The 27,833-nt window shown below is 46.7% G+C and overlaps 1 protein-coding gene and 1 pseudogene across 5 annotated transcripts in view; one reads left to right on the top strand and one right to left on the bottom strand.

Annotated features, from left to right (window-relative positions):
- Nucleotides 1-27,833, bottom strand: part of LOC142575565 (phosphatidylcholine:ceramide cholinephosphotransferase 2-like) — a 276,015-nt gene that overhangs the window by 87,238 nt on the left and 160,944 nt on the right. For 4 of the 5 annotated variants that reach the window (XM_075685027.1, XM_075685050.1, XM_075685059.1 and 1 more), the window contains one exon: nucleotides 15,539-15,646. The gene's annotated coding sequence lies outside the window, so the exon portion shown is untranslated. Of the gene's footprint in view, nucleotides 1-15,538; nucleotides 15,647-22,640; nucleotides 22,849-27,833 lie in introns of those variants that run through there. The other variant, XM_075685037.1, reaches the window with a different exon arrangement.
- LOC142588496 (uncharacterized) lies at nucleotides 126-26,664 on the top strand (annotated as a pseudogene).

Genomic DNA, 27,833 nt, shown 5'->3' with positions numbered 1-27,833 from the left:
CGTGTTCTCCCTTTTCTCCTTATTGTCTTCCGTCTCTTCCCCGATCCGCATTGTTTGGGGGAGCGGCGTCAAAGTTAATTTGGCCGCAGGCTGGGGCCCCATTTGTGCCCGCTCGCCCTCTCTATATGGACGACTTCCCCGCCATCACGCTGGGGGCGTCGTTTGCCCCAGCAGGAAAAGCCGACCAAGACGTGGTGGCTCTGACGTTCATCTCGCGCCGGATCGCCCCACCTCGACCTCCATCAAGCCGAGTCGGCCTCCGTCTCTTCGCCAACAAACCAACCAACCAACGAACCAACCGATGGCAGCGGCCGGCCCTTCGCCGCATACACGCGGAGCGGGTGTACGTGCGTACACCGCCTCCGCGCGCTCCGGGTGCATCCTCATCCCGTCCTAATATCACTCCGCCCTCACTCCCCGCCATATATTTATACTGCCACCACTAACCCCCTATAGCCGCTTCGCCAGGCGGAAGCGAAATTGCAATCACACCACGCTCCGCCGGATCGAAAGCGAAAGGGGGCAAGCGCGGCGCAGCAGAAGGGAGGGAGATGGGGGGGGGGGGGCAGAGGAAGACCGAAGGGGCGAAAATGACGGAATGGACAGTGCATTAACGATGAGCGCCGAGGAAATGGATGAGCTGTGCGAGACGGCGCACTGCAGAGCTGGCTCGGAAGGCGCGTAAAATCACGGCTCCGCAAAGCAGCAGCCGCAGCACAAAAAGAGGCGAATACGCGCGCCAGTTTAATGTCCGTGTCCCGCCACTTACGGACGACCTTGGCTTAGTAGGTTTATCGTTTCTTGTTTCTTTTGTCGAAATTCATTCATCAAGCCGAGTGCGAAAGTTAGTCTGACTTTGCTGATCTTTGGAGACCAGAGAAAAAAAATATTACATCGTTCTGGCTCCACGAGGTACGACGTCTGAGCTTTCGCAAGCCACGATGTCCCAACACACGGTAGCGACATCGAATGCGCACCGCTGCCGCGTTTCAGCAGCCACCGTGAGCAAACTGGGCGTGGGCATACCTCATTAGTGTTTCAATTATGGAGCAATATAAACTTTCGCTGACGGGAACCCGACGCGAGCAGGTCGAGACAGAATTCACCCGAAGTGACCCGACTGCTTTTGCACGCATTTTGCCAAAAGGATAGAACCAGCCGACTCACCCACTACAAGCGAGGTTTATCAGCCGATCCCATCCGCCCGAGCGCTCATTCGACCCAACGAGCTAGTGTCTATACATGACTCGCACGACGAAATTTCTGTCCAGCAAATGACTGCAGCCAATTTTGTCGGCTCTAGTATATGTGTAGACTTACGCTTAACCTTATAATATTTCGAGTATTTCGTTTTTGCTGTTGAGTGCAATAATACTAGAGCAAGCACAAACTGCCGACAAAAATATAGTTAGTGAGTTTACCATACCGTAACGGAGCAAACACTGAAAAGAATGCGCGTCCAAATGATAAGAAGCTGGTAACCGCTTTCATACAACTGCGGTGTTGTCGACCAGCTCAAGCGGACAAGAAGAAAAAAAAAAGGGGAAAAAACACCAACAACAGGAAGGGGCCGGTGACATGGAGACGCTAAGGCTTTAAGGTGTATTTACAGCCGTAGGTCGCTCGCGATAGAGCCACTGTAGCTTAGGTAGTTGAGGAAAAGAGGCGACAGTTGCCCTCCTTTTCGTATCCACGGGCAGCGATAAAGATATCCGTTAACGGGCAGTTTGGAGCAGAACTTTGTGCGCACACAGGACGCAGCAACGCATGGAACGCATCTAAATGTTGACGCATTCTTGTCTTTCGCACTGAAGTCGTCGTGATTGAATACGGCGGTATATAGTGTAGTTAAATTCTGTTGTGATTTCAAACGTGACTTCATAAAGCGTAATGAGAGATCACGTTAACGCACGCCAACCTAAAGAAAGAAGAAATTTGTACTTCGAGCTCCCGCATCACTTGCCCTGCCGATTTAGAAAGATCGCAAAGCAAGAAATGCAAGACAGCGTTGTCTACTTCATTCCATTATACACTGCAAAGTTGAACTTTAATTGTCCACAGCTACATTCTTCGAAGGAATTCTTGGTCTCAGAGAAGAGCAATTATTGCCGCTGTCGTAAGCACACAAGACTAACGTGTTGCTTCTAAATACCGGAGTATAAAAACAGGTAATTCGCTACAGAACTTCAACGACCGTCTTGCACGTATTAGAAGAGTCTCGAACCCGAACGTTCCTTTAACCGACATTAACCTCCTGGCGCTATGTGTCTTGGGTCTGCAGTCATAGTAAATATGGGAGGACTTCTGCGGAGTTTCTTTCTGCAGCCAAATTTCTGTTTTGGAATTAGGAGTGTAGAAAAAACAACAACATCAAGAGAAAAAAAACTAACCCCTAAACAGTGCACTCAGAAAAAGTAAAACAGTTCCGTTAAAAATTCTTCATCATTATCTGGTTTGGCCCATTCGTCACTCGACCGCCATACGTCATAAACTGACTCACTGAACACATGAAATTACGCAAAGAGAATTCAGCGATTCGATTTCAGTCAGTCAGACAGTAGAGGATGGCGCTTATACAGCGGGTCGCTACGCAAGTATGTAATTACATACGAAAGCTTTCCTTGAAACATCGACCGACGTCAGTAGTCTCAAAACACGCGGCGGCCAGCGCGTTGCATGCCGCCCGCTGATCTCCTCCGCGTGCATGACCTTTCTTGACATTCACAATCAGACCTCGGTCCCTATCTCGCATAGGGTGTTAGGATTGGGGGCTCAATCCCATCGCTCGTAATCAGTTGTCAAGATTGAAGTCGGGCAGGAATTGGAAGGTAGCTGGCCCATGCAGTCGTCCAACTTAACCACGCTGAGGACGTTGTTGAAGGGAAGGACTGCTTCTCATGGAGAACGAGGAATATGGGTTTATTTACAGTATCGACATGAGGATGTTGCAGTTTATCAGTCTAGCATGACTGCGACAGAGACTCCACTGAGCAGCCGCACAACAGCGGTTTATAAACACTCGGTCCTCCCTCGATCCCAAGGTGAGGGAAACGGCCGACCAGTCATCGTAAACTAGTCGCTTCTCTGCGGGATGGCTTACACACACACACTCACACACACACTTCCTTGCGCGAGGTTCACGGTCCCCAACCGACGTCAGACGGACTTCGTAGAACTCGGGGCTTACTTCAGAAAAGGCGCCTTTTATTCCCCGAGCTGACCCGCGCAGCGCGCCGCCAGGTGCCCATTGTCTTGCCTCTTGAACGGCGCGTGGGAAGGAGCCTCGAACTACGTTCCCTCGGGGACTCCCTCGTTCACAGCAGACAAGGTTGGCGGTGGCGGGTTCAGAAACAAAGCCTGCTTCGTCGCGCTCATATTGGCTCCAGCGACGGAGAGTCGAGGACGCGCGTATTGTTCTTCACACACAGTCGACTTAGTGACGCCGTGGCTAGAGGTTTGCGGTGGCGTCCCAGGAAAGTTGACGCCGCTGTCGCAACAGACTGGCAAAACTTGCACCTCAGCTGGGCCGTTCTTAACAGCGCTTGCGTAAATTCTTTCCATATTTTCCAAACATGCAGGTACACCGCCCGCGAGGAAGATTTTTCAATACATATACGACCTCACGCCTGACGCCAATATATATATATATATATATATATATATATATATATATATATATATATATATATATATATATATATATATATATATACACACACACAGATTCTGCGGAACGGTTCTATCACTACTGATGTCCTACCTTAGTGAGCGCAAGCAGTACGTGTATTTAAATGGCTGCTCTTCTAAAATATTACCAATTTCTGCAGGCGTACCTCAAGGGAGTATTCTGGGCCCATTTTTGTTTAACTTGTATTTGAATGACATTGTTAACGTCGATCCTATGGTGAAATTTATCATTTATGCTCATGATGTGACACTGTTATTCTCTGCAGAAAGTACGGATGAGCTGATTCTGAGAGCGAACAGAACGCTTGTGAAATTAGATACATGGGCGCAACTTAACAAATTGAAAATAAACGTTAGTAAAACGAAGGCTGTCATATACCGTGCGAAAAGCAAGAAAATTAATATTACCTCAGACATTAAGCTGCAAAATTCAAAGGTAGAACTAGTAAGCGCATTTAAAATACTTTGAGTGTATTTCAGCGAAAATATGACCTAGGACATTCATATCGACCATGTTGTGTCAAAACTGTCTCGCATCGTTGGATTGACATACGCCAACAGATATATTCTACCGTCAAAGGTTAAGCTTCTATTGTACAATGCGCTATTCTACTCACATATGAAATATTGCCAATTAGTTTGGGGGAACACAACAAAAGGTAATTTGCAAAGAATCATGATATTACAGAAAAAAATGTTACGAAATATTGAAAACGTCCCCATGAGTCACCCTTCCCACCCTCTGTTCTTGAAGTACTGTGTAATGAAAATAGACGAGCTATATCCGCATTGCCTGCGGTCACGTTATAAGCTTGAATTAAAGAAATAACAGCTATTCCCCACTACGGTTGGCATCGCTTTCTAAAAGGACCACACCTTATGAGAATCGAAACACACAGCCATGGCTAATCAAAACGAGCAGAACCAGATACGGACAACAAATGGTAAACAGAACGCTACCGCATTTGCTAAATTTCTGCCATAACGGTTTCACTCCCGAAACAGCATCGAACCAGAAACTGAAATTGTTCTTCTGTGACAAAGCTCCTTTCCCATGACAGAATTTCATGTGTTTTTTTTTTCATCTCTGCGCATGTACGCTATAGGCATTGCAATGTACCAATGTACTGTTTCATACTACACCAATGTGTGCCGTTTATTTTTCGTCTTTTCCTTCATTATGTAGCGCTTTTTACTTGCAGTTTTTTCATGTTTGTACGTTTCCTTTAACATTGGCCTATCAGCGCAGTTAACAAACTTTTTATTTCTATAGTTACTTATTCTCAGTGTTATCGACAAGTTATTGCTGCATTACTATTTTTTTGTTTGTGGTTTTTATGTTGCCATGCGAAAAGTGTTTCTGTTTCTTCTATTTTGTACTCCGGGGAGCTGGGAACTAGTCAAGCTGACTTGTCAGCGTTTTGTCCCGCACTCCCTCACTTCATCAGTGAAACAAAGATTATATATATATATATAAAAAATATATATATATATATATATATATATATATATATATATATATATATATATATATATATATATATATATATATATATATATATATATATATATATATATACTGATTAATGTCTTCCAACGAAAACGGGTGATTCGCCTTCCAGTGCAACTAACTGTGCATAGCAGCCGTGTAATGGCGCCACAACACACAAATAGGTTGTACCGGCTCCACTTTGGCTATGTCAAAAAAATATTTTACCTTAGTAGTAGTTAACTGTCCACATGGGACCGCAAAGTCTAAAAAAATGTAGTTGATACTGTCAGAGCTCTAATCATTGTTACAGCAATTATTCCCGCGTTACCGTGCACGTAACGCTCCGTGACGCTGCAGCTATATATAGCGATTTTACCGCAGGAGATGACGTGCACTAGAGCAAATTCGCGACAGCGCTGAGTTTAAAGGAAGAGATCAACCCAAAAATGTGCAGGAGACATTTCGACAGCTCGAAACTACCAAAAGTATAGCATATATACGATAGCTAAGCAAACACAGATCAACCTACCCTTGTCCGGTTTCAACCCCAGCTAAGCAAATGGAAGTTGGACATACCCTTGTGCGGCCTCGACAACTAAGCAAGAACGACTAATGCTGCCACTCCAGGGCATCGACTGCAGCTATGCAATGTCTCAACTTAGCTTTTAGCAGCCTCGGCGACAGATGTCAACGAGTCAACCTGACCCTGTCAACCGGTCCTTGTCCAGCTTCGGCAGCAGCTAGGCGACTATGACTCGACCTGCGTTTCTGCGAAATCGAAGTCAGTTAAGAAACAACGACTCAACCTGCTTTCCCACAGCCTCGATGACAGCTATAAGCAAAGGCGAATGAACGTACCATTGTTTGCACATATACTCCAGGCAAGAGGCTTCACATACAATGACGACGGCGGGTACAGCGCGTAATGGCATCCATCGCTACATCGCATTGCGAACAACGAAAACAGCGCAGTTCTTCGACATGTCGGCGCAGCTGTTTTGGAGACATTCGCACAGCCCAAGGTCCTTTCGGCTGGCTTCGGAAGACATCGAGCGAAGCGCGCAAAGTGTTGCATTGCAGCTGGTCGGCTTCTGTTTACGGCGTCTAGCGAGCACCGCAGCCCTGCTACGTACAAACGGTTTTAGCCTTCTGGTACAATAAAGCTCGCAGAAGCGGCCAACTTACTCGTGGTCACGATTAAGGATGCCAACACTTGCTCAATAACGCACGGGGAGAACAAACATACCCGTAGGTAAGTGGAGACTATAGACTGCAGCTCGACGGGGATTGTGGCTGGTGCGATTGTTGGGCCTGTTGTGCAGATAAAACATACAACTGAATCAAAGCATATCAAAACGCACGCAGCTCGTACTTCGGGCATATTCTAATGTCCACAGGCCGAATTCACGAAGCTTTTCGTTCGTAAGTGATCATATACCCTGTATCACGATGGGTCGAAATTTTCTCTTAAGAACAATTATAGCCGAAGAAACTTTTGAGAATAGGGGCCCATAAACGATTTACTGGGAATAGCTGGCAGGGCTATGAGTGTATATGGTGCGAGTTCTGCTGCTTATGTCGCATCCATCGGGACACTGAGCGCAATGGCCGTTTTGTCGTTACGTGTCAGTGTCCCTGTGTGTGCCACCTTAGCAGCGCAAGCACACAGATATAGTCTAAGCGCATGCATGCATGCACCTCGCTTTGTGCACGAAGCGAACCTTCAACACAAGTTCGCAAAATAGCTGACGGTTGTCTACGGTCCGTCTGTTTGCCCTTCGAGCGGGACTCTGCACCAAGCGCACAAACGCCACCTGATAACGGCCTAAATGCGTTGTAAGATTCGTCGGACGACCTCGCCGCTGCCACCATTTGTTAGAGTTGTCGGACGATCTACGAGCTGTAGGCCGATCTCACCGCTACCATTCAGATGTAAGATTTGGCAGTCGTAGCTGTAGGAAGGAGCTTGACACTTCGTCGGGACTTAGGAGAGCAGGATTTATTTACATGTTATTTACAGTTGAACATGAGATACATCGACAGTCTAGCGTGACTCCCAAATGGAGCCCGCAAGACGAGCATACAGCAAACAGCTTACGAGCACACAGCTCACGAGTACATTTCGAGCACGACAACGGAGCACACGGCTCACGAGTACATTTCGAGCACGAGCACGACGACGAGCACATAGCTCACGAGTACATTTCGAGCACGAGCATGACGACGAGCACATTCTAGCAGCCGACACTGGCTGCTTATAAGCACTCCGCTCGATGTCATAGTTCGACGTCATTGTAGATGACCCGCCCTTTTGGAGGAGGCGGGCTCTCGACTTGGAGGAGGATGAGGGCTCACACATACGCACACACACACACACACACACACACACACACACACACACACACACAGGTGCAATGGTCCGAAGCCGACGTCAGAGGGGCTTCGTAGAACTCGGAGCCGACGCGTCTTGGTCGGCGCGTGGGAAGGAGCTTAAGACGACGTTCCCGCGGCAACTCCCCCACCCGTAGCAGATCAGGTCCGCGTTGGGGAGTTTGGTAACAATCGTTGCCCGCCGAACTCATTCCGTCACAACGGCGACGAGGCTAGAGCGTAACGGTGGCAGTTTGAGCACAAAGCCTGCTTCGTCGAACTCGGAGCCGTCCCGGGTGGCGCGTACGGGTAGCACATTGTCTAGTGTCTCGAAAATCGCATGGGGAGGTTCCGCCAATTATCTCCCCTCGAGAACTCCCCTGAGCTGACCCCTCGCCACGTGCCTGCCGGTTATCCGCAGTTCTCTGAAGTGCGCCACCACCCCGGTTCAGTCGAAGCACGTGCAGCCAGCTGAAATAGCTGGCACGTTGCCACCCTGTCCGGCCATTCCTAACCGCGTGCTCGCGTCCTCGTTCAAATGAGGACCGCTGGCGCTGCTGCGAATCGAACCCGATCGCAAGTCGCGATCACAAGTAGGCAGCAGTGCAGTACGGCAACCACTGTACACCGAAGATGGTAGCGCATGCAACATTTATTGCATGTCTAGGCAGACATTTATTAATAGAGCTACATGTCTCAGTAACCTCGAAGTTGTTCCTATGCCAGAACGTATATGTGACTCGAAGATGCAACCGTTCGGTCATCCTTTCATGTATAGCCGATAAACCCCGAAAGAGCACTTGTCTACCAACACCCCCTACTCCCTCTTTTTTTGTTTGTTTGTTTATTCGTTGCCGTTGCGCAACTAAACATTGAGTCTCTGACAGACGCCGTCATGGAGAGCTCAGTATTAACTTTTACCGTGTTGAATTTAACGTGCACCGGAAGCAAGGTACACCAGGGTTTTTTTTTTTGCATTTCACCTCCATCGAAATGGCCCGGAATCGGCTGCAGCAACCTCGTGCGCAGCAGCAGAGCGTCACACAACCACTGAGCCACCGCGACGGACTCTGTTTTTCGTTCCGGATTTCGAACTCAAGAACGATATACGAGCAGGTAACGATACTCACATCTGCTCCCACAATAAGTGCGCGGCGAAGGAAACAGTAACTCCGTCATTTGCCACCAGCATCAACGCCCATAGCGAAAAATGCCACCCGCGTACGTGCTTAAGTGGCCAAATGGAACGCCACAAGGTCAGTTCAAACGCGAACAGTAATATCACAAGGCTGTGCAGTAAGCATAAAAAAAGAAGAGGTTGATCAAAATCCTTCGCCGCGCGGCACGCGGCTCCTTGCAGTAAACGCAAGCACCACACGGGAACGGTGCCGCATGACCTTCGTAGTGTGACTACGTTGACGCCTCTTTTATAGCGATAATATTTCAGCCACCCCACTCTGACCAATATGTTAAAGGTTATAATTCGGCTGTATACACATTTCCTGCCAGCATGTCTGCTTTCTTTTCTCTCTCCTCGCGTCATGCAACGCAGCGGGAGCTACATCCGCGCATTCAGTTAAGACGGTTTGCGAGGAGGCCTGGACACCAAGAAAACAGAGACCAACTAACGGCTTCACGACTGGAGCATATATGACATAAGCAGTTGCTCTGGCCGTTTTCTGCAATACACAAACCGGTTTTATTTGCCTTTTTCGTTCGTATTTAGTTTCTTTATTTTTCCCCTATCGCCGCGTAACTCGCTGAACAAGGGCACTGTGGAGATGAAAAAAGAACAACATAAGAAAAAGCCGCCAAACCAAATAGCAAACTATACATAAGCACATCGCGTCTCACTCCGCAGCGTAAAACATGTTATGAGAACACATTGGGCATCTCCACCGCCCACAAACATTCGAACGACTCGCGTCAGCAGTGCGTGCAGGGGAGTGATTTGAAAGGTCGGCGCAACATCCATTCTCAGCGCATGCACTTCCAGCAAAACGAGACAGAAATGCGGAACTGCAACGAGCGGCGCCCACTGCCCGTCTTTCGCATCCACGTCTTGCGCTGCAACCGCTGCGAAATACCGGAAGTTTACGCGAACAAAACAAAGCACTGGGACTGGCCGTGCCTACACGCGGCGAAACCTGTTCTTCAGAAGGCCGTGCCACCCAAATATGCAACGCTGGTCTTCTCCTCTCCACTTACCGCGCAAGGTCAGTTACGAGGGACGTCCGAACAGGTGACTGGACGCAAGCCATCTACATATCCTCGCACCCGGCCCTTCCTTGCAATCGTTCAGTTCAATCGGCTTTTCTTTTGCCTTCTTTTTTTGTCTCTTCTATTATGCCATCACTTGGTTCCGGAAAGGTGCTCAGGTGAACAGAAGCCCCAGTTCACTCCTGAATAAAATAGCACACAGAATACCTGGACCGAATACAAGCGTATCGCTCGTTGGAGATTTTAAATTGTTTACCGCTGCGCTTTGTTCGCACACTTGAAACGGCAGAGACACTGTAGTGACACATGACCTACACTACCACCTAAAAGCTCACAGCCTGGCTAAAGCTAAATCTCCGCGTTGCTAATTTATGATGGTTTACATCATTATAAACCACGGTTTATTAAGGTGTAAAGGACGCGAAACAATGGACATGAGAGAGTGCCACTTTTTCCCTCAATGGGTGCTTGTTCACACTGTTTTGTATCTTTTACGCCATAACAAAGTACGAACCAACGAGCCCAGCAACATGTATTGACACGTTAAGCACGGTTAACAAGCTTCGCGCAAGTGTCATTCATTCGTTGCAACTCGCAGTGCGCCAACTAGCGGCCGTTCGCACGCAGCTTTCAAACTGTCCGTATGACCCGCAGAAATGAAATGCTTCGCGCAACCAGCCCCCGCCCCACCCCCTCCTTTTCCTTTTCTCAACACCGTATTCGCAGCCTCGCCGCCATCGCACATTCACACTACATAGCAGTCACGGCTATGTGGTGGTCTAGCCTACGGGACTCTGTGAGCTCTTTCGCCCAATGTATTCGCATCTGATGCCACCAGACTTCTATGTTATTGTGAGCACTACCATGCAGTGTTAACCGAAACGCGATTATATTCATATTAGATGCTCGCTGATTAAGAAACTTGACGATACTAGCTTTGAGACAGTCCTCTCTCTCACAGGTGGTTACAATCGCAGAAAGCCATCAAAGCCAGGAAAAAGATAGGGTAGATTAGCCGTTCCACTTCAATAAACTGTAGAAACAATTAGGAACAGGGAAATGAGAGTGGACGAAAACAAGAAGTGCCACACGTGGGAGCAGAAGCCAGATATCTTGCATCTATCCTCCCACCCACTTTCATGGGTATCTGTGTATGTGCACTGTAGATCTAGCCTCGGGGGCGTTAACCAGCGCCACCCACGACCATGGTGGCAAATGTGGAAAGTCCGTTAAACCGCAGGCGTCACGCAGTACGGAAGCTCAGGAGCAGGCAACTGGCCAATAAACCTGCGAGTGCTGCCCCCTTGTGGCGTAAAAGGCTGCCTAAGTCGAGACCGATCGCTATATATGCTACCAGCGAGAAGGATAACCCGAGGTGCTCGATCTTTGTTTCTTTTTTTTTTTAGTTGCGATCACAGAAAGCCAAGAGAAAATGAAGCGAAGGAAACCGAACATCTCGGTTCCCCTTATTCCTCTCACTTTCAGGTGAGAGCGTCCAAGTCATGCGTGCGTGAAAATGAAACTTCAGAAAGACGGAAAGTAAGTATTCGTGTCCTTCCGCGCTGTGCCGCTGTACGCGTCGACGAACCAGAAAGACCGTAGGGCTTGGCTTCGTATACACATCAAAGCATCAGCATGCCATCTACCTTTCAGATACAGAGAGAGAAAAGCGAAGGAGAGATAGGAAAAGGGAGTACAGGTGAAGAAGGGACAGTAGGAAGAACGAATGTGCGCTTCGGTTTGACTATAACTAAGGCCAAGGGGAAGGTGCAAGCGATCTCCAAACACGAGAGCGTATCAGCGTTCACGCATTGTGCCGCAATGCATACGGAGCTATACACGCGTATTTTCCGAAACACGTGTTTTTTCGCAAAGCACCACCCGTAGGCGTCGGCACGTTATGCAGTGCCCACACAGAGCGGTCAAAGTGTTTGCATTTCGGGTAGCCTGCGACTACATGGGACACGTTTTGACAAGGGACGATATAGCGGCGGTACGACGCCGCGCGGTATGGATGCGATGCCGCCGGGCAATGAGGTTGAACAGGACCCCCGAAACAACGTCCCCTCCCCCCTCCCCCTGCCTTCCCCTATGCGTTGCTATATCCTTCACTACTAACGCGAAAGGATGCAAGTACCAAATCAAGCGCTATTTACTCGCAGCCCTTCATTAGTGTTTGACACTCTGTCTTTCGTTAGTTTAAATAAGCAAGTTTTCGCTCGGAAGTTTTGCAGACCTATATTACAGAGCGTTGTGTATATACAGGGTGATTCTGTTTTATTTTAGATAATACAGGTTTTTTTTTCTTTAAATTAAAGTAAGTCTATAGGCACAGCGAACGTGGCGTTTTTACAGACGAGTTCCAAGACGAGGTGGACCGACTTTGCCTTCAATAACGTGAGCTTCAGAAAAACAACAAAAATTTATTGACATTTTTATTAGTTCCTTAAAGACACTTGTTTAAATGGCGAACTTGAGGCAGTCGCATTTTTTAATGCGCCTTCCTTTAAAAAAAAAATCTTGAAATTTACCGGATTAGAGATATTTAATATCGAATTTCAACGGTAAATCCAGGAAATATGGAAACCAAGCACCGCCGAGGCGCAGGAAAGACGACCCCGCTATCGTACCACACCGAAACGTCCCGCGACGACAAGCGCGAGGAACTTTGAAACCGAAAGTCTCGGCCAGTCGCGGCAGCAACTGATACGGCACGCTTTGCCCGGCGAGCATGAGCCGCTGTGAGTCGAGTCGGGATTTGCCACGGCCATGCAATCATTCAAACTTCGCCTCACACTTCTTTGCGGGGCGTTGCCGTTTGACGGGCAGCGAGACGCGCTCGGTCTCGATTTTGCCTCGACTGAGGTTTGGAATTTGATGATGAATATCTCGAATTGGCTGCGATTTTCGAGATGTTTCTTTAAAAGATGGGTGTAAAAAATGCCACTGCCTCCAAATTTGCCATTTAGAAAACTATCCCCAGGGCACTAATAAAAGAGTAATTAATAAAATTTGGATAGTTAGTCTTCTGAAGCTCACGCTATTAGCGGCAAAGTATGTCCGCCTCGCCTAGGATCTCGTATGCAAAAATGTCACTTTCGCTGCGCTGATTACTTACTTTAGAAAAAAAATCTGTAGGATCTAAAAAAAAAAAAAAAGAGAGAGAGAATATTGCATAATGCTGTCTTCAGCGCAATTAGCTATAACTTAGATTAGACTTACACATATTGCGCAACAGGTATTCCCGAAATTATAAGCTCTGTCCGCTCGCTGTCTGTAACAGCACAACATACTGGCCATCACGCATGCTCTTGAATCTTATATACAATGCTATTTTCGTCCAAGCGACAGCGGCTGCGCGCTGGTGCAGAGAGGTTTCTGGCCACATAGCTGTCAAATAAGTTTAAAGGGCCACTAGAGAAAAAAAATCATCAGAGCTATATATATATATATATATATATATATATATATATATATATATATATATATATATATATATATATATATATATATACATATATATATATATACAAGAACACATCTCTGAGATACTAAAGCTCTATGGTGAATATTCAAAGTTTAAGTTAGCCTTCTAGAATACTAAAGCAGGCATTTTTAACGTGACAACAGGCTTAGAAAGCGAGAAAGAAAAACTTAAGAAAAAATGAAAGACGGCGTGGAGACACGCTGCCGTGAGCACCAGCACGCACGCCGTGACGCTATGGATTTTGACCGCGTCTGCTCGAACCCATTTACTACATTGTTTTTATTGCGAAAGCAAGACTGCTCGAGGTTTCCGCTCTTGGCCGTCGTCCCGGAGAATCCACCATTGACCTTTAGCGTGACCTATGTGTGACGTCATGCCAGGTGTGGAAAAGCGGCCCCCCAACTCGGCTCGTCGCAGTCGTCCCAGCGAATCCTCCACGGTATGTCGGATGATGTGTATAAGGTGAAGCTGCAACGATGTGCTGCAGCTAAGAAGCGGCGGCGTGCGGAAGAGCGGAAACAACGTTCAGCTAAACGGCGTGCATATTATGCAGCCAGGCGAATGCGTTCAACATCTCTTGATCTGGGTGCATCTACAAGTATCATGCATGCTCTCAATGCTGACGCGACTCTGGCGACACCTGATCGTTCGACAGCAAGCCTTATGGATGCTTTAAATGGCGACGAGACTGCATCTACACGTTAGATGAGCAGTATGGAACTCTACAACCTGGACAGAAGATTGCTTTCGCAATCCACTAGGCTTAGCCAAGCTAAGCCTCTGCCAATTTTTTTTTTTTTGTTATAGTCAAAGATGGACTATATCGCACGCTAAAAGAGCCAGAGAGTGGAGTTAGCAAGCTCCAAAAACATTCACTAAGCCGCAATGACAAAATTACGAAAAAATACTTTGGAATTTGTGATGTCACAGTGCCGCACCGGTGAGCGGGTGGTTTCAGCATTAGGTTATATATATATATATATATATATATATATATATATATATATATATATATACGCACATACACACACACACACACACACACACACATATATATATATACACACACACGAATACACGCAAAGTGCCTCGAACGGCCAGTCGCACTGGCATCTTGCGTGTGTTCGCGGGCTTCTTTCACGCTCAGAAAAACACTTTTACCTAGCACGTATTGAGCCACAGAAACCTGTATCGGGATTTTTTTATGTTGCTCTACAATTTTCTTTGCCACTTTTCATCTAATTATAGCATTTTAGAAGCTGATTAATTATTCAAGCCTAATTATGTAATTAGGCGGATTGAAAGAGAAAACAATCTGAGTATCTCAAAGCGACGGCAAACAACATTACGTTGGTTCTGTCCAGCTAATAAGGTGGCATTTGTCCATTTTTAAATCTTGGCGCATGATAATACTGTATGCTCTGCAGACAGTGCAGGAATGACCTCCATCACAGATAACGGAAATGTTAACGAAGTTTGTTTACGCATATATTCAAGCAACGCGGGCCCAAATTTCGCTTGCCGTTGTACATTCCACGGTTTCATGGCTCTGTGGTGGCGCTGCTGTACGATTCGGTCCAAATAGTCGAGCGAGTCTGAAAAACGAGGCTAAAAAATTCCGTTGGAGGACTGTATCTCTATTCTTTATATATCAGTGCTCCCTGACGGCCGACAGAATTGAGCGTTGCCCTAAACGGGACGCAAACGAAGAAAAACGCCAAATTAGAGACGTCAATACGACAATCGTAAACAAGCTCTAAAAACTGGTCGTTTTACGATAACCTCGTAAAAGTTGGGGAGTACGGGTAACGCAGAAGTTACATTATAAAGCGTCATAACGTGTTCTATTATATATACGTATACTAGCAGCCTTATTAAATATGTGAGCACTTTCAGTCCAACGCGACACTGACACGACACGATTAGGTCAGAAATTTGTGCCGAGATTTCAATGCCGGCAAGGTCAGCGTGTCAGCATTGAAACCCACCGTGACTACAGGCTTCCCGCGTCTGGCGTGCAACCAATAAAAAAAAATTAACATTTAATAATTAATTACAACGTACTTCTACGCTTGCTACTCCCCACTGATCGACGAAAAACCGTAACTGCAGCACATTTTTTCGCCGATACAGCGATGTAGGCAAGGGACACGCGAGTTACCCCCCCCCCCCCCCCCCTTTTTTTTTTTTCTGGTTGAATCCGCGCAACCTCGGGTAGTAAGTCTTGGCTGCCGCACATGGGCATAGTGTGTGCGTACACGTATGCGTGGCGCAGCGCCTACCTCGTTCGGCGCGCCAGTTGCTCGGCGCTCACAGGCGCTGCTGCAGCTGTTGTTGCCCGGCTTCTGTCCGAGGCGGACGCCGCTGTCGAACCGCGCTGAGTTGGCGACCTGCGCAGACGAGAGGAGAGAGAGAGAATCAACCGCCGTCGTCTGAAGATCAGCACGGAATCCACCACTCGTAAACATCGCCTGAGCAATTCGCAAGCGTATGCTACGGAGTAAACATACAGCGCAAGCAGCTCATAGCTTTCCCTTCTGCCTGCGAAGCCGCAACGTGGGCCCTTTTCATTCTTCGCTGCGAGCTTTCGATCCAGCAAACAAAATTAACGTTAGTGCATGCAAGAGTCAGGTACACGAAACATAATCTGCGCGCTGCAGGCTCTCATGGTGAACGAATGCAGACGATATTGATCGAGTAGCTGCCTGAATTCTCGAGCGAACACTAACGTATACTTGAAAATCCACATCTGCCATTTAAAATGATGATATTATACCCACCGAATGAGGCAAGTTTCGTGCTGCGCCGTTCGAAGGAAAGTTTCTTTTTTAAACATGCCTGATGGATTCCCAGAAATGTTAGTGGAGTAGCACACACTCAATAAACCATATTCAACCATCGATTTAATTTGGCTACGTGTTTAGCTGCTTAATTTTGAACTTAGCTACATGACAGTTGCTTTAGGAGGCGATTTTTACTGCTCGTAGACGGCTATATTGAACAGCATCAGCGCATTTCCGAGCAGGACCACTCATACATTTCAAATTACACTACGCTTTTAGGTACTGCGCAAAAACCATGGCTAAAAGAAACAAAAAACAAAAGCATTTCTATGCAGCGCATCCTTGATTGTTCTTGTAATTTCTACAAACGCCAACGAAGTTTAACATGTTTCGAACGTGTTCGAATTTCTTTAATCACGACCACAGCATGTTTGCTACAAAGGAATGGTATCATAACTGATGAACACCTTCGTTGTGTGTGCGTGCGTGTGCGAAATTGCACAAGCACGTGCAGTTACATTAACAGCGGTCTCGTTGGGACTGCACTGGCTACCCCAGTTTGGTGCCAGAAGGCGTTAGTTTGGAGCCGTGCTTTTCCTTATAGCGGTGTTTATACGTTTATAAACGCTGCGTCCACTCGCACGGGACGCCTGGTAACTCACCGATGAATAATTTACGACGCGTATTCATATGCCACCCGAACGCGTCATTAGTTCGTCGCCGAGACCAGGTCAGCTACTGCGCCGGAGAGATTCGCCCGACCAAATCGCAATTCTGTCGCCGCCGATTCTGGCTCCGGCGAAGATTATCGCTGCCGGCCCCAAACGCTGTTTGCGGTCGCGAGGCTCGCTCCTTAATGGACATCGCGAACGCTCCTCTCGCGCCACTGGCGCGGCCATCAGCGACGGGCCACCGCCACTAGTGCTGCGCTGACTGGACATTTACGTACACGACACACGGCGGACTTGCAGTTGCCGAACAGCACCGTTGCCGCAGAGTGAAATACGGTCGGGAATTAGGCTCCGTTTTCGTGCAGGCACAAAACGCCTCCGCTGTATGCCGCGCGCATATCGTAGACGCTGTTAAGAACGGAAGCCTACAGCGCTTCAGAGAAGGAATGCACTTATTTAGTTTGGGCCGCCCAGAAGTTGCGTTTTCGTGCCGCGCACGAAAACAGACCTTCGTTCATTTTTGGGACTTGTGGGGTACTATCAACGGTACATTCCGGATTACTCGCAAACGGCAAGTCCATTAACGGACGCCCTCCGAAAGGGAGCACCGAGTAGCGTACACTGGGATAAAGACAAAGAGAACGCTTTCAGTAGTTTGAAAACGCTATTGGTTTCTCGTCCTGTGCTTCGCGCGCCAGACTACACAAAGGAATTCATAGTTCAATGCGACGCAAGCGACAGAGGTATGGGCGTGGTACTTAGTCAGGTCGGCGACGATAACGAGGAGCATCCTATCCTCTATGCCAGCCGTAAACTAAATGTACGAGAGGAAGCGTACAGCGCTTCAGAGAAGGAATTCGCTTGTTTAGTTTGGGCAGCCCAGAAGTTGTCGTGTTACTTGTACGGAGCGAGGTTCACCTTCGAGACCGACCACTGTCCTCTGAAGTAGCTCAATCAAACGTCACACAAAAATGGCCGCTTGCTCCGATGGAGCCTCACTCTCCAAGAGTACAACTTCTCCGTTAGATATAAGAAGGGAAAGTTGCATAGCAATGCGGATGGTTTGAGCACGCTAATTTGAATTCTGCGTTTTAGGGTCCCGACAAAATTTTAGGGTTACTAGTGTTAATTTTGTTAAGTCAAGACGATCCCCTCTCATTTAGCAGGATTCCCTCCGTGATTGCTGAATTTGTCAGCACGAAATTGCTTCAAAAAATTGGCATAGCGAAATGCAGCATTTTTTGTTTCTGCACTTATGTTTTCTTTGAAGCCTTGCGGTTGTAAAGTGAGAGCCAAGGTACGTCATCTCGGCGCAGAGCCGTGTTGTGGGGTTCGTTTTGCAGTTGCCTGTCCTTCTTGGATGTTTTGGGGCGGTGACATCATTACACAAGTGGTCGCTGCGAGCCAAGGCATCAACCCCTGGCCACCAGCCGTTCTCTTCCTGCCCAGCGGTTGACAGCGCTGGACAGTCGAGATTTCTCGGGCTATGGAGGCGCTGTTAAGAACGCCCAGCTGCAGTGCAAGTTTTGCCGGCCAGTTGCGACAGTGGCGGCAACTTTCCTGGTGCGTCGCCGCAAACCTCTACACACGGCGTGACTAAGTCGACTGTGTGTGAACAACAATACGTGCGTCCTCGACTCTCTGTCGCTGGAGCCGAGTTTGACGAAGTCGCCATTGTGACTAAACGGGCTCGGCGGACCAACTATTGTTACTGAGCCCGCGGGAACGTCTACTGAGACCCCTTCCCACGCGCCAACCAAGACGCCAGACAGCCGGCGGGCGCGCTGCAGCCCGCGGAATAAATGACCCTACGGTGCCGGGTCGTCTCCCCTACGGTGCCTCGTCTCCCCTACGGTGCCTCGTCAACTCGCCTACAGTGCCTCGTCGTCTCTCCTAAGGTGCCTCGTCTGCCCTACGGTGCCTGGTCAACTCGCCTACGGTGCTTGGACGGCCGTTTCCGTCACCTGGGTATCGGGGGAGAACCGAGTGTTTTTAAACCGCTGTTGTGCGGCTGCTCAGGACACTCTCTCTCAAGCAGTCATGTTAGGCTGATGTACTTTTCTAAGCTGTCATGCTAGACTGATGAACTGCATGTAAATACTGTAAATAAACCCATATTCTTCATTCTCGGTGAGAAGCAGTCCTTCCCTTCATCAACGTCCTCAGCGTGGATAAGTTGGACGACGGCATGGGCCAGCTACCTTCTAATTCATGCCCGACTCTAATCTTGACAACGGATCACGAGCGATGGGATTGAGCCCCCAATCATAACAACGCGCATACGCAGCAAACACACAGGCGTACGCACGCACGGACGCACGCGCCAACACGCATAAACCATGGGTGCACCGCAATCCTCAGTCGAGCTCAAAGAACGCATCAGTGCTGCAGTGCAGGCAATTGACAGGGCTATGCTACAAAATGTATGGAATAAGTTGGATTATCGTCTGGGCGTGTCTCCGGTCACCAAAGGGGCACACATTGAACATATGTAGAGGGTGTATAAACTTGGCGAGTTTGTGGTTCTTTTCATACATCTTTCATGTGTGTATGTGTATACTTTTGAAAATATAGCCTTCACAAAACGAATGAATCGTTTATGCTAGTCCTGTATGTTCGAATGCAAATGTGCGCGACCAGAAGACTCGAAACAATTGGTTTGGGGGCGACACTTTGGATAATTTAATTCTCTGCAACGCAATTGCGAAGAAAAAAGAATGGCAGGAAACTATAGTATACAGTGTAACTGCAAGGGAAACCAGCTGCGTTTACATTTTTGACCTCACGGCGCCGTCCTTTATCTCAGCCTCTAAGGAGCGATTTGCTGGGACTTTGACGCAGTTATATACAAGCAAGTTTTGCAGCAGTTAGTGAAGTCCTGGCACGGTTCCCGAATTAAGTTTAACCTATCCTAACCTACAAAATGTACACTTACGTTGGTTTGCAGTGTAACGCGTTGAATTACAAGCTGCGTCCAGGAGAAAACGGACCTCTAAAAAAAGTTACGAAAGAATGACGGAAGGCGCAAACATAAATATATTAGTACTAGTACCCGTATAATCAGCATGTAGGCTAATGCACACTTACGTCACCCTTTGAGAAGCCTGCACATGTACAGGGTGCGGAACCATCCATGCAGCGACTCTATGAAAGCCCGTCGTCGCCCTTCAACATCGTTTTTAACTAAGGGCATTTTCTAGCACAGCGAAGACGTGAAAATCTGGTGAGGCAAGGCCGGCTCACCTCCCGCCGTTATCGTCATAACTTAGCGTAATACAGACGAGACGCTCTCTTGGGAATCAGCGACACGCCTCTCTTTCTTTCATTTCCGTTCTCATCGGCTTGGGGCGAACCACTTGCGCAGTTTTAAGCTCGTGTAATGGACGATGCGATGAGCTGACTCGTCATTAATATCTGAAAATTGCTGTTACCTATACTACACCGTGACAGCCCAGCTTTCCGGATTACGTCCTGCCCGGCTGCAATTTTTCCTTCCACAATGCCGTCAGCAGTGGGCAGCAGCGAGCATAAATTTACACTCCAAGTTGTAACACTTGCATCGATCCCTATAGACTAGTACCTAAGGCACCGCATTGAATTAACTCTCATCCTACAAAGGTTTTCCGAGGGTTTCACGCTTTCGTTGAACAAAAGTCACACGACACGCGCCTTAACCCCTCTGTGTGTAAGCCCCCTTCCCCGTATAGTCTCTATCGGGTGGAGGAAATCTCTCTTCACGGGCTAGGGCGGTCTTTACACCTTCCGTCACCGTGGGTCTGAAGTCCAACACCTGTAGATCCAGTGAATTCTCCAAAGTGTCCTGCGCCAGGCTATGAAGCAGACATTCGCCACATGTTGTGGCTCTGCCAAGAGCGAGGATTACACTTGGGAAAGGACGCTAAGAGCTGCCAAGCTGGATCAGGCAAGCAGTTACAGGCGTTGGCTCAAGGATGACAACTTCACCGTTCCACTACTGAAATTTCTGCATGAGGAGAGCCTCCATGTATTCATTTAAATAAACAGCTATGACGCACAGCAAGCTTCACGGAGGGGTGGAGGGGAAGAAAAGAAAAACTGTTTGCCCATTTAGTCTGGCGCGTCCCGGAATTTGTCGAACTCGCCCCCCCCCCCCCCTCCCTTGTACCTGAATCGGAACCGCACGAGCCATATGCCTGTAAAAAACGTATGCCCATCCAACCGAACATCCCGACGAATAGATTAACAAACATAGGTCGCACAGGCAATATTTAATGCGATTTGTTCGCCGTGGTTGCTTAGTGGCTTTGGCGTTGCGCTGCGCTGCTAAGCACGAAGTCGCGGGCTCAAATCCCGGCCGCGGCGGCCGCATTTCGATGGAGGCGAAGTGCAAAAACGCCCATGTACCGCGAATGAGGTGCACGTTAAAAAAATCCCCGGGGGTCGAAATTAACCAGGAGACGCCCACTACGGCGTGTCTGTTATTCAGATCGTGGTTCTGGCACGTAAAACACCAGAATTCATTAATAACGCGACTTTTCCGGCTTGCCCCTATGCGACTCGCTCGCGTATAAAGGTCGAAAGAGGAAAAAAAAAGAAGTTGTGTGACGAAAACGCGAAAAAAAGAACACACACACACACACACACACACACACACACACACACACACACACACACACACACACTGAGATATATATATATATATATATATATATATATATATATATATATATATATATATATATATATATATATATATATATAAAATATATATATATAATATATATATAATAGGCGTATACACAGAACAGTGACTACAGTATCGAGGCCTGGGCAAAGGTGATAAAATTATCGGTCCCAAAAGAACTGCAAGACTGCATCAAACGCAACAGCAAGAAGCATAACGTGTGACGCCCACAAAGGGGAGGCGTACATATAACGGTTTGTCGACGATTAGGATTTCGGCGCATCCGTAGGCATTCATTATCAGTCAACGAGTGCACAAAAACGCGTTTATGCTTCCCACACCGATAGAGTGTGAATCACAGCGTGCATTGTTTGATCTGGAAGTGCAACATCTACAAAGCCGAACACCCCCAATAGCCTACAAACAGCACAGCACAAAGCCGCAATGCGAAGGACAATTTGAGGACGTTACTATTGCGCCTACAGCGGCACGGTCTTTTTTTTTTTTCTTTTACACGCCACCGAGTCAAACGCACACGGTTCACAATTTTCATCCTTGGTCTAAGCGGTTGTTCCAGCCGACGACCTTCTGCAACAACTATAAAGATAGGGAGTACTTAAGAAAAAAAAAGGGGGATATTTTTGCTGCTCAAGCTTCAGCGTAGATTGAAAGACCGCAACAAGAAAACTGCGCAATAATCGCCAGCAGGTAGAATTTTTAGCAACCTTTTACTGGTTATAACTTTCGCAATTATACTTGGCCGCACGTTTCAGAATGAGCTGAACTGAAGCCTCTCGATGCGTATCATCTTACAGCATAGAATCATGAGAATAACACTAGCCTAGAGATCATAGAGTCTACAAGCTTCCGGAAAATTACCACTGGGTTTACCGTCTCACCTAGCAAATTTTCCCTAAAGGCTTTAAACAATGCCGCACGGAACAATGGAGAGCACCAATGCATTTCACTGCTGATTTTGGGGTCGGACGTATGGAAACTGAGGCTATTCTCGTGATTTGCACTAAGTGGACATGTCTGTGCATTGACAGGTTTCCATTTAGAGCAATCAGAATGCGTGCGGCAAAATTAGTGATGCGTAATCAGTAATATATATATATATATATATATATATATATATATATATATATATATATATATATATATATATATATATATATATATATATATATATATATATAATGCCCTATTTTTGGCGAACGGAACGCAGTTATTGCTACTGAAATAATAATAAATAATAACCTCTCACCTTTAGGTAGAAATAGTTGATAAAATGAACAACTCTGGACTAAAGAACCGCCACGCGTGGCATAGAAGCAGTTGCCGAGAGGACCATCTTGCACACTAAAACGATATGAAGAGGGCATAGTAGAATGCTCTCCCGGTCTTGTTCAGTGCGTGGGCATTTAATTGAACGGACAAAGCGAACTTGAAGCACGGGAAAGAAAAAAAAAAAGAAAAGAACGTTTTCAAACTCGAAAGCGCTGCTACTGCTGCTGCGACAAAGCGCATTTGGTGTAGTCATATCCTCTTTCGCGTTTTCTGAGGCTGGTGTTTGGTTTTTGTTATACGTTTTGCTCTTTCCTCCTCGTTTCCGTATATTTCCTTTACCTTGCTGTTTTCTTGAAATGTGAAAACGTGCGTCATTACGTTGCCTCCTCCTCCTCCCGTATAGTGACAGTGATAGAGCGGGCGCCTTGTTCTGCGAATCGGCTGCGTCTTCTGCATTCAGCCCACGAAAGTGAGTCATAGTTTAAAGTTCGCAAGGATGTCAGGTGCGGCCGCCGGAGCCCAGTGCAATGCTTGAGGATTGAAGAAAAAAGTAAGAGAGAGAGAGAGAGAGAGAGAGAGGCAAAGCGAGATGAAGAAGAAAGGTCCCGAAAAGCGCGCTTTCTGTATTCGCAAATAGAACCTAATTAACAACAGCTTATGCAGAATTCCCCATTTAAAGAGCAACATTGTATCAATTAGATGTTTCTTTTTTTTTTTTTTTTTGAACAGCAGCTTCTAACTTCTGTAAAACACGTTATGGGACTAGTTGGTGCGTAGCTTTTAAAAGATGAAGCGCCAACAGTGACGGCACACTAAGGAGCACGTTGTCCTGTCTGTGTTCCTTTTAGTGTGCCGTCACTGTTGGCGCTTCATCTTTTGAAATCTAACTGCTGTCGCCGTAATAATAATAATAAAAAAAGAATAATAACGGCGCTTGCAAGCAGTCAGACCGGCGTGCTTTTCTCTCGCTGTACTTCAACTCACAAATCCACCTGATTCTGTTTCCCTTCCCGCATGCTACTCTCCGTGTCGGATGATCGGTCTAAGTACATGCATGCTGAACTCGACGGTACAGTCGCTCGTTAAGCAGGTGCGTGTCGTTTATCGCGCGGCGCTGCGGCGTTACTGGCAGCTGGCAAGCGGCTCATTCACCTCCAGCCGCAATCTGCAGAAAAGTACAGTGGTTTCTTGAGGCCATCGTCTACAGGCCCGACTAATCTGCATACAGATGACGAGTAACTATACATCCATATGCGCGTGCCGGTCACGCGCGAATTTAATAGCTGCGCCATGGCCTTCTGTGCAAAACCTGCATAGGCAGACATGCATTGCATTTTTTTTTTTCAGGGAGTGCATTGTCTGCACGTGCCGCAGCGTTGAGTGATAATACGGCCAACTCTACAGCGTAAAACAAATACGAGACGCGTGCACGCGTGAGTATGTAAATATTTAGCGCTGGTGCGAGCCTGTGTGTCTCCTGTTCACTTTCTTAACCTCCCTGCCTTTCCTCTTCATCTTTCTTTCTTTCTCTCTTTCTTTGTTTCTTTCTTTCTTGTTTGACATTGTAATATTTGCACTACCTATACAGGACGAAGCAGGTCACCTATTATGCCACGCTATAAGAAAATTGGTACGCAAACCGTTTGCCAACTTCGTTCACGTGAGATCGCAGAACAGCTCACGGGCTCAACCAGACCATCCGCGAGAAATAGACCGTGACTGGACTTATCGCCTCCCAGTTAAAATCGAGCGCGAAGCCAAGACAGCAGGCTTCGCCGAATCGGACATGAAGGCGCCCTCAGCGGGACGGCATACACGCACATTTCACCGGACGTGCGTGCGGACAGGTGCTTGAGACTCTGCAGCATGCGTTTTGCGACTGTCCCGTCCATGTGCGACGGCGCTGGCCTCTTCGTTGGCAGCCATCGAAGCCTTCGAAGGCAAGCGCTATCGGAAGGGACACTCGTACCGCTTGAACGGACGGCATGCAACAGCAGCTACGAAGGCTGTCATGAACCACGTGCAAAACAGTGCACAGGACACGGAAACTACTATGTTGCCGAGTTATTGTACACTTCACTCATCCCCGCTTCCAGTGCTGCGCCTCATCATACACTATTATTTTTCGTCGCCTTTTCCCTCCTTCCCCTGTGCAGAGTAGCAGGCCAGAACTAAGTAACCCTGCCTTTCCTCTCCTTGTTTCCCCAAACAGATTATAAGGAAAGGAATCAGGTCAACATTATTGCCTTTCCTATACTACAATATACTGCTATTTCTTTCTCGTTAGGCATTGCCCAAAATGTCCTAATCGGGCCAATGCGAAGGGAGAAAAACACACAAACACAAAGCACCTTTTCAAAAAGGTGCAAAAAGTAGCATTGCTTTTGTGACCGGCTGAACCGACTGCATTAAATTTGTAGCATTTAAAACGAACAAAATTGGAGCAAAGCGTCGATTTTAAACTGTCAAATACGTAATGAAAATTTACGAAAATCGCTAAAATTTCAAGAAACAAAAAACGCTTAAGTTTAGAAGTCCGCATAATACCGTAACCGTACGCTTGTTGCAATTCCGAAAATTACATCTCATAAAGAAGTTGAAAGAAATTTGACTGTTACACTTCAGACGAATTTCATGACTTATACTAGACTTTCAATATTAAGCTAAAGGAAATTTTGCAAAAGCCACGCAAGCAAGGAAACAAGTATTATAATGTGTACTTCATTGTTTCTGTTAGCGAACAGGCTTTTTTCTAGATATAGTTTACAGTAATACGATAACTGTTCTTGCTCGAAGCTCTAAACTTGTCACTTCAAAATATTTTTTAGGTGTATCGTTGTATTCGTCAATTTCCATCAAAACCTTATAGGACCTGAATATTAAATTCAACTTATTCTTTCCTTTTGCATCCCAGAAAAAATACACAGTCTGTCTAGACGCATAGCCAGAGGCTAGTAAGGGGTCTAATATATATATATATATATATCTGTGTGTGTGTGTGTGTGTGTTAAATCTGACGGCGGTTAGCGTGAATTTCACCTCCCCCAGTACACTACATTTGCAGGCTTGGAGTGACGCCTGACACTGGCTATACTAATCCAGGTACAACCAAATTGGGAAGGCCCACTAAGCTTGAACAAAGACACTCCCATAGCAGAACAGGAATTGGCCTCCCTGGTGCAGTATACGTCCCCCCTCCCCCCCCCCCCCCATCCCAAATAACTCCAACAACTAAACCATGGCCCTCTGTCCCCAGCTGCTGCGGAGCACCTGAAAAAGGCGGCGGTCAGACCTGTAACGCAGCAGAGGGTGCTAAGAATCTATGGGTCCGGACAGGCCGCCAATTGAAACTGACCCTGTCAATCTTTAACGCCCGAACCCTGTCGAGTGAGGCTAGCTAAGCAGGACTCTTTGAGGAACTATCAGGCATTGTTTGGGATATCATTGGCCTTAGCGAGATTAGGTGAACTGGTGAGGCTTATACAGTGCTGACTAACGGCCATGTCCTCTGCCATAGAGGCCTCCCAGATAAGAAGCAATACGGGGTAGGATTCCTAATCCACCAGGACATAGCGGGCAACATTGACGAATTAGAAATAAAAATAGAAAAATAGAAAAAATAGAAGCAACTTAATTACAAATATAGCAAACTTAAAAGAGAATACACCCACATATGAGACGCGCAGCCATGAAAAATGGCTCATACCCTTCTCGAGGACAAATTACGGCCATCAAATGGTCGCAAATACCTTGCCACGGCTACTAAATTCTTACCTAGAAGCCGGTATTGACATCCATGCCCTGACACCATCGGAGCTCATCTGTCTGGTGAAAACTACCATTTGAATCGCCATGATTCCGTAAAACCATATGCATTCAATGAAAGAAATGTAATTTATTTGATGTAACCCACTGTTCTTTACTTTTTTCATTTCTGAAAGTGTTCTTTGCCACCGCTCTGCCAATATGTAAAGGGGGCCAGGGACCACTCAAGCTGCCAAAAAGCAGCTTTTACCTTGGCCCCTTCCATTTGCTTGTAAATGGGCACAAATAAAATGAAATGAAATGAAATAAAATGAAATGAAAATTCTACAGCATTAATGAGAGGGTAACAGTAGTCGTAATCAAACTTAATAATAGGTATACATTAAAGATAGTTCAAGCCTACGCTCCAACATCCAGTCACGACGATGATGAAGTAGACAGTTTTATGAAGATGTTGAATTAGCGATGAGAAAAGTGCAAACTCAGTATACTGTAGTAACGGGCGACCTCAATGCAAAAGTGGGGAAAAAGCAGGCTGGAGAACAAGCAATTGGCAACTACGGCGTCGATTCTAGTAATGCTAGAGAAGAAATGTTGCTGGAATTTGCAGAAAGAAATAAGCTTCGAATAATGAATACTTTTTTCAGGAAGCGTAGCAACCGAAAGTGGACTTGGAAAAGCCCTTATGGGGAAACAAGAATTCAAATTTATTTCATACTTTCTGCCGATCCCAGCATAGTGCAGGATGTAGAAGTGATAGGTAGGGTAAAGTGCAGTGATCACAGATTAGTGAGGGCTAGGATTCACCTCAATTTGAAGAGAGAAAGAGTAAAATTGATCAAGAAAAAACAGGTCAACCTAGAGGCAGTAAGGGTAAAAGCAGACAAATTCAGGCTGATAGTTACCAACAAATATGCAGCCTTATAACAGAGAGATGAAGATGACATATAGGTAATGAATCAAACCGTAACTAGACTGGTTTCAGAGGCGGCAATTGAAGCGGGAGGCAAGGTACCAAGGCAACCAGGAGGCAAGCTCTCCCAAGTAACGAAGGACCTAATAAATAAACGACAAAGAATGAAAGTGTCCAACTCAAGAGATAAGATAGAATACGCAGAACTCTCAGAACTGATCAACAAGGTGAACATAAGTGATATTCGAAACTATAACATGAGAAAGACTGAAGAAGCCGTAAAAAATGGACGCAGCCTGAAATCAGTGAGAAGGAAAGTTGGCATAGGACAAACAAAGATGTATGCACTGAAAGATAAGCAGGGTAATATCATCAGCAATTTCGAAGGTATAGTAATAGCAGCGGAAAAATTCTATACTGAGCTGTACAGTACCCAGATGAGTCACGATACCTCAATTCGAAGCAGCAATGAACAGGTTGCAGAGACTCCTC

Source organism: Dermacentor variabilis, chromosome 1 (assembly GCF_050947875.1).
Source record: "Dermacentor variabilis isolate Ectoservices chromosome 1, ASM5094787v1, whole genome shotgun sequence".
Taxonomy (NCBI): Eukaryota; Metazoa; Arthropoda; class Arachnida; order Ixodida; family Ixodidae; genus Dermacentor; species Dermacentor variabilis.
This window is presented reverse-complemented; position numbering and strand designations above follow the sequence as displayed.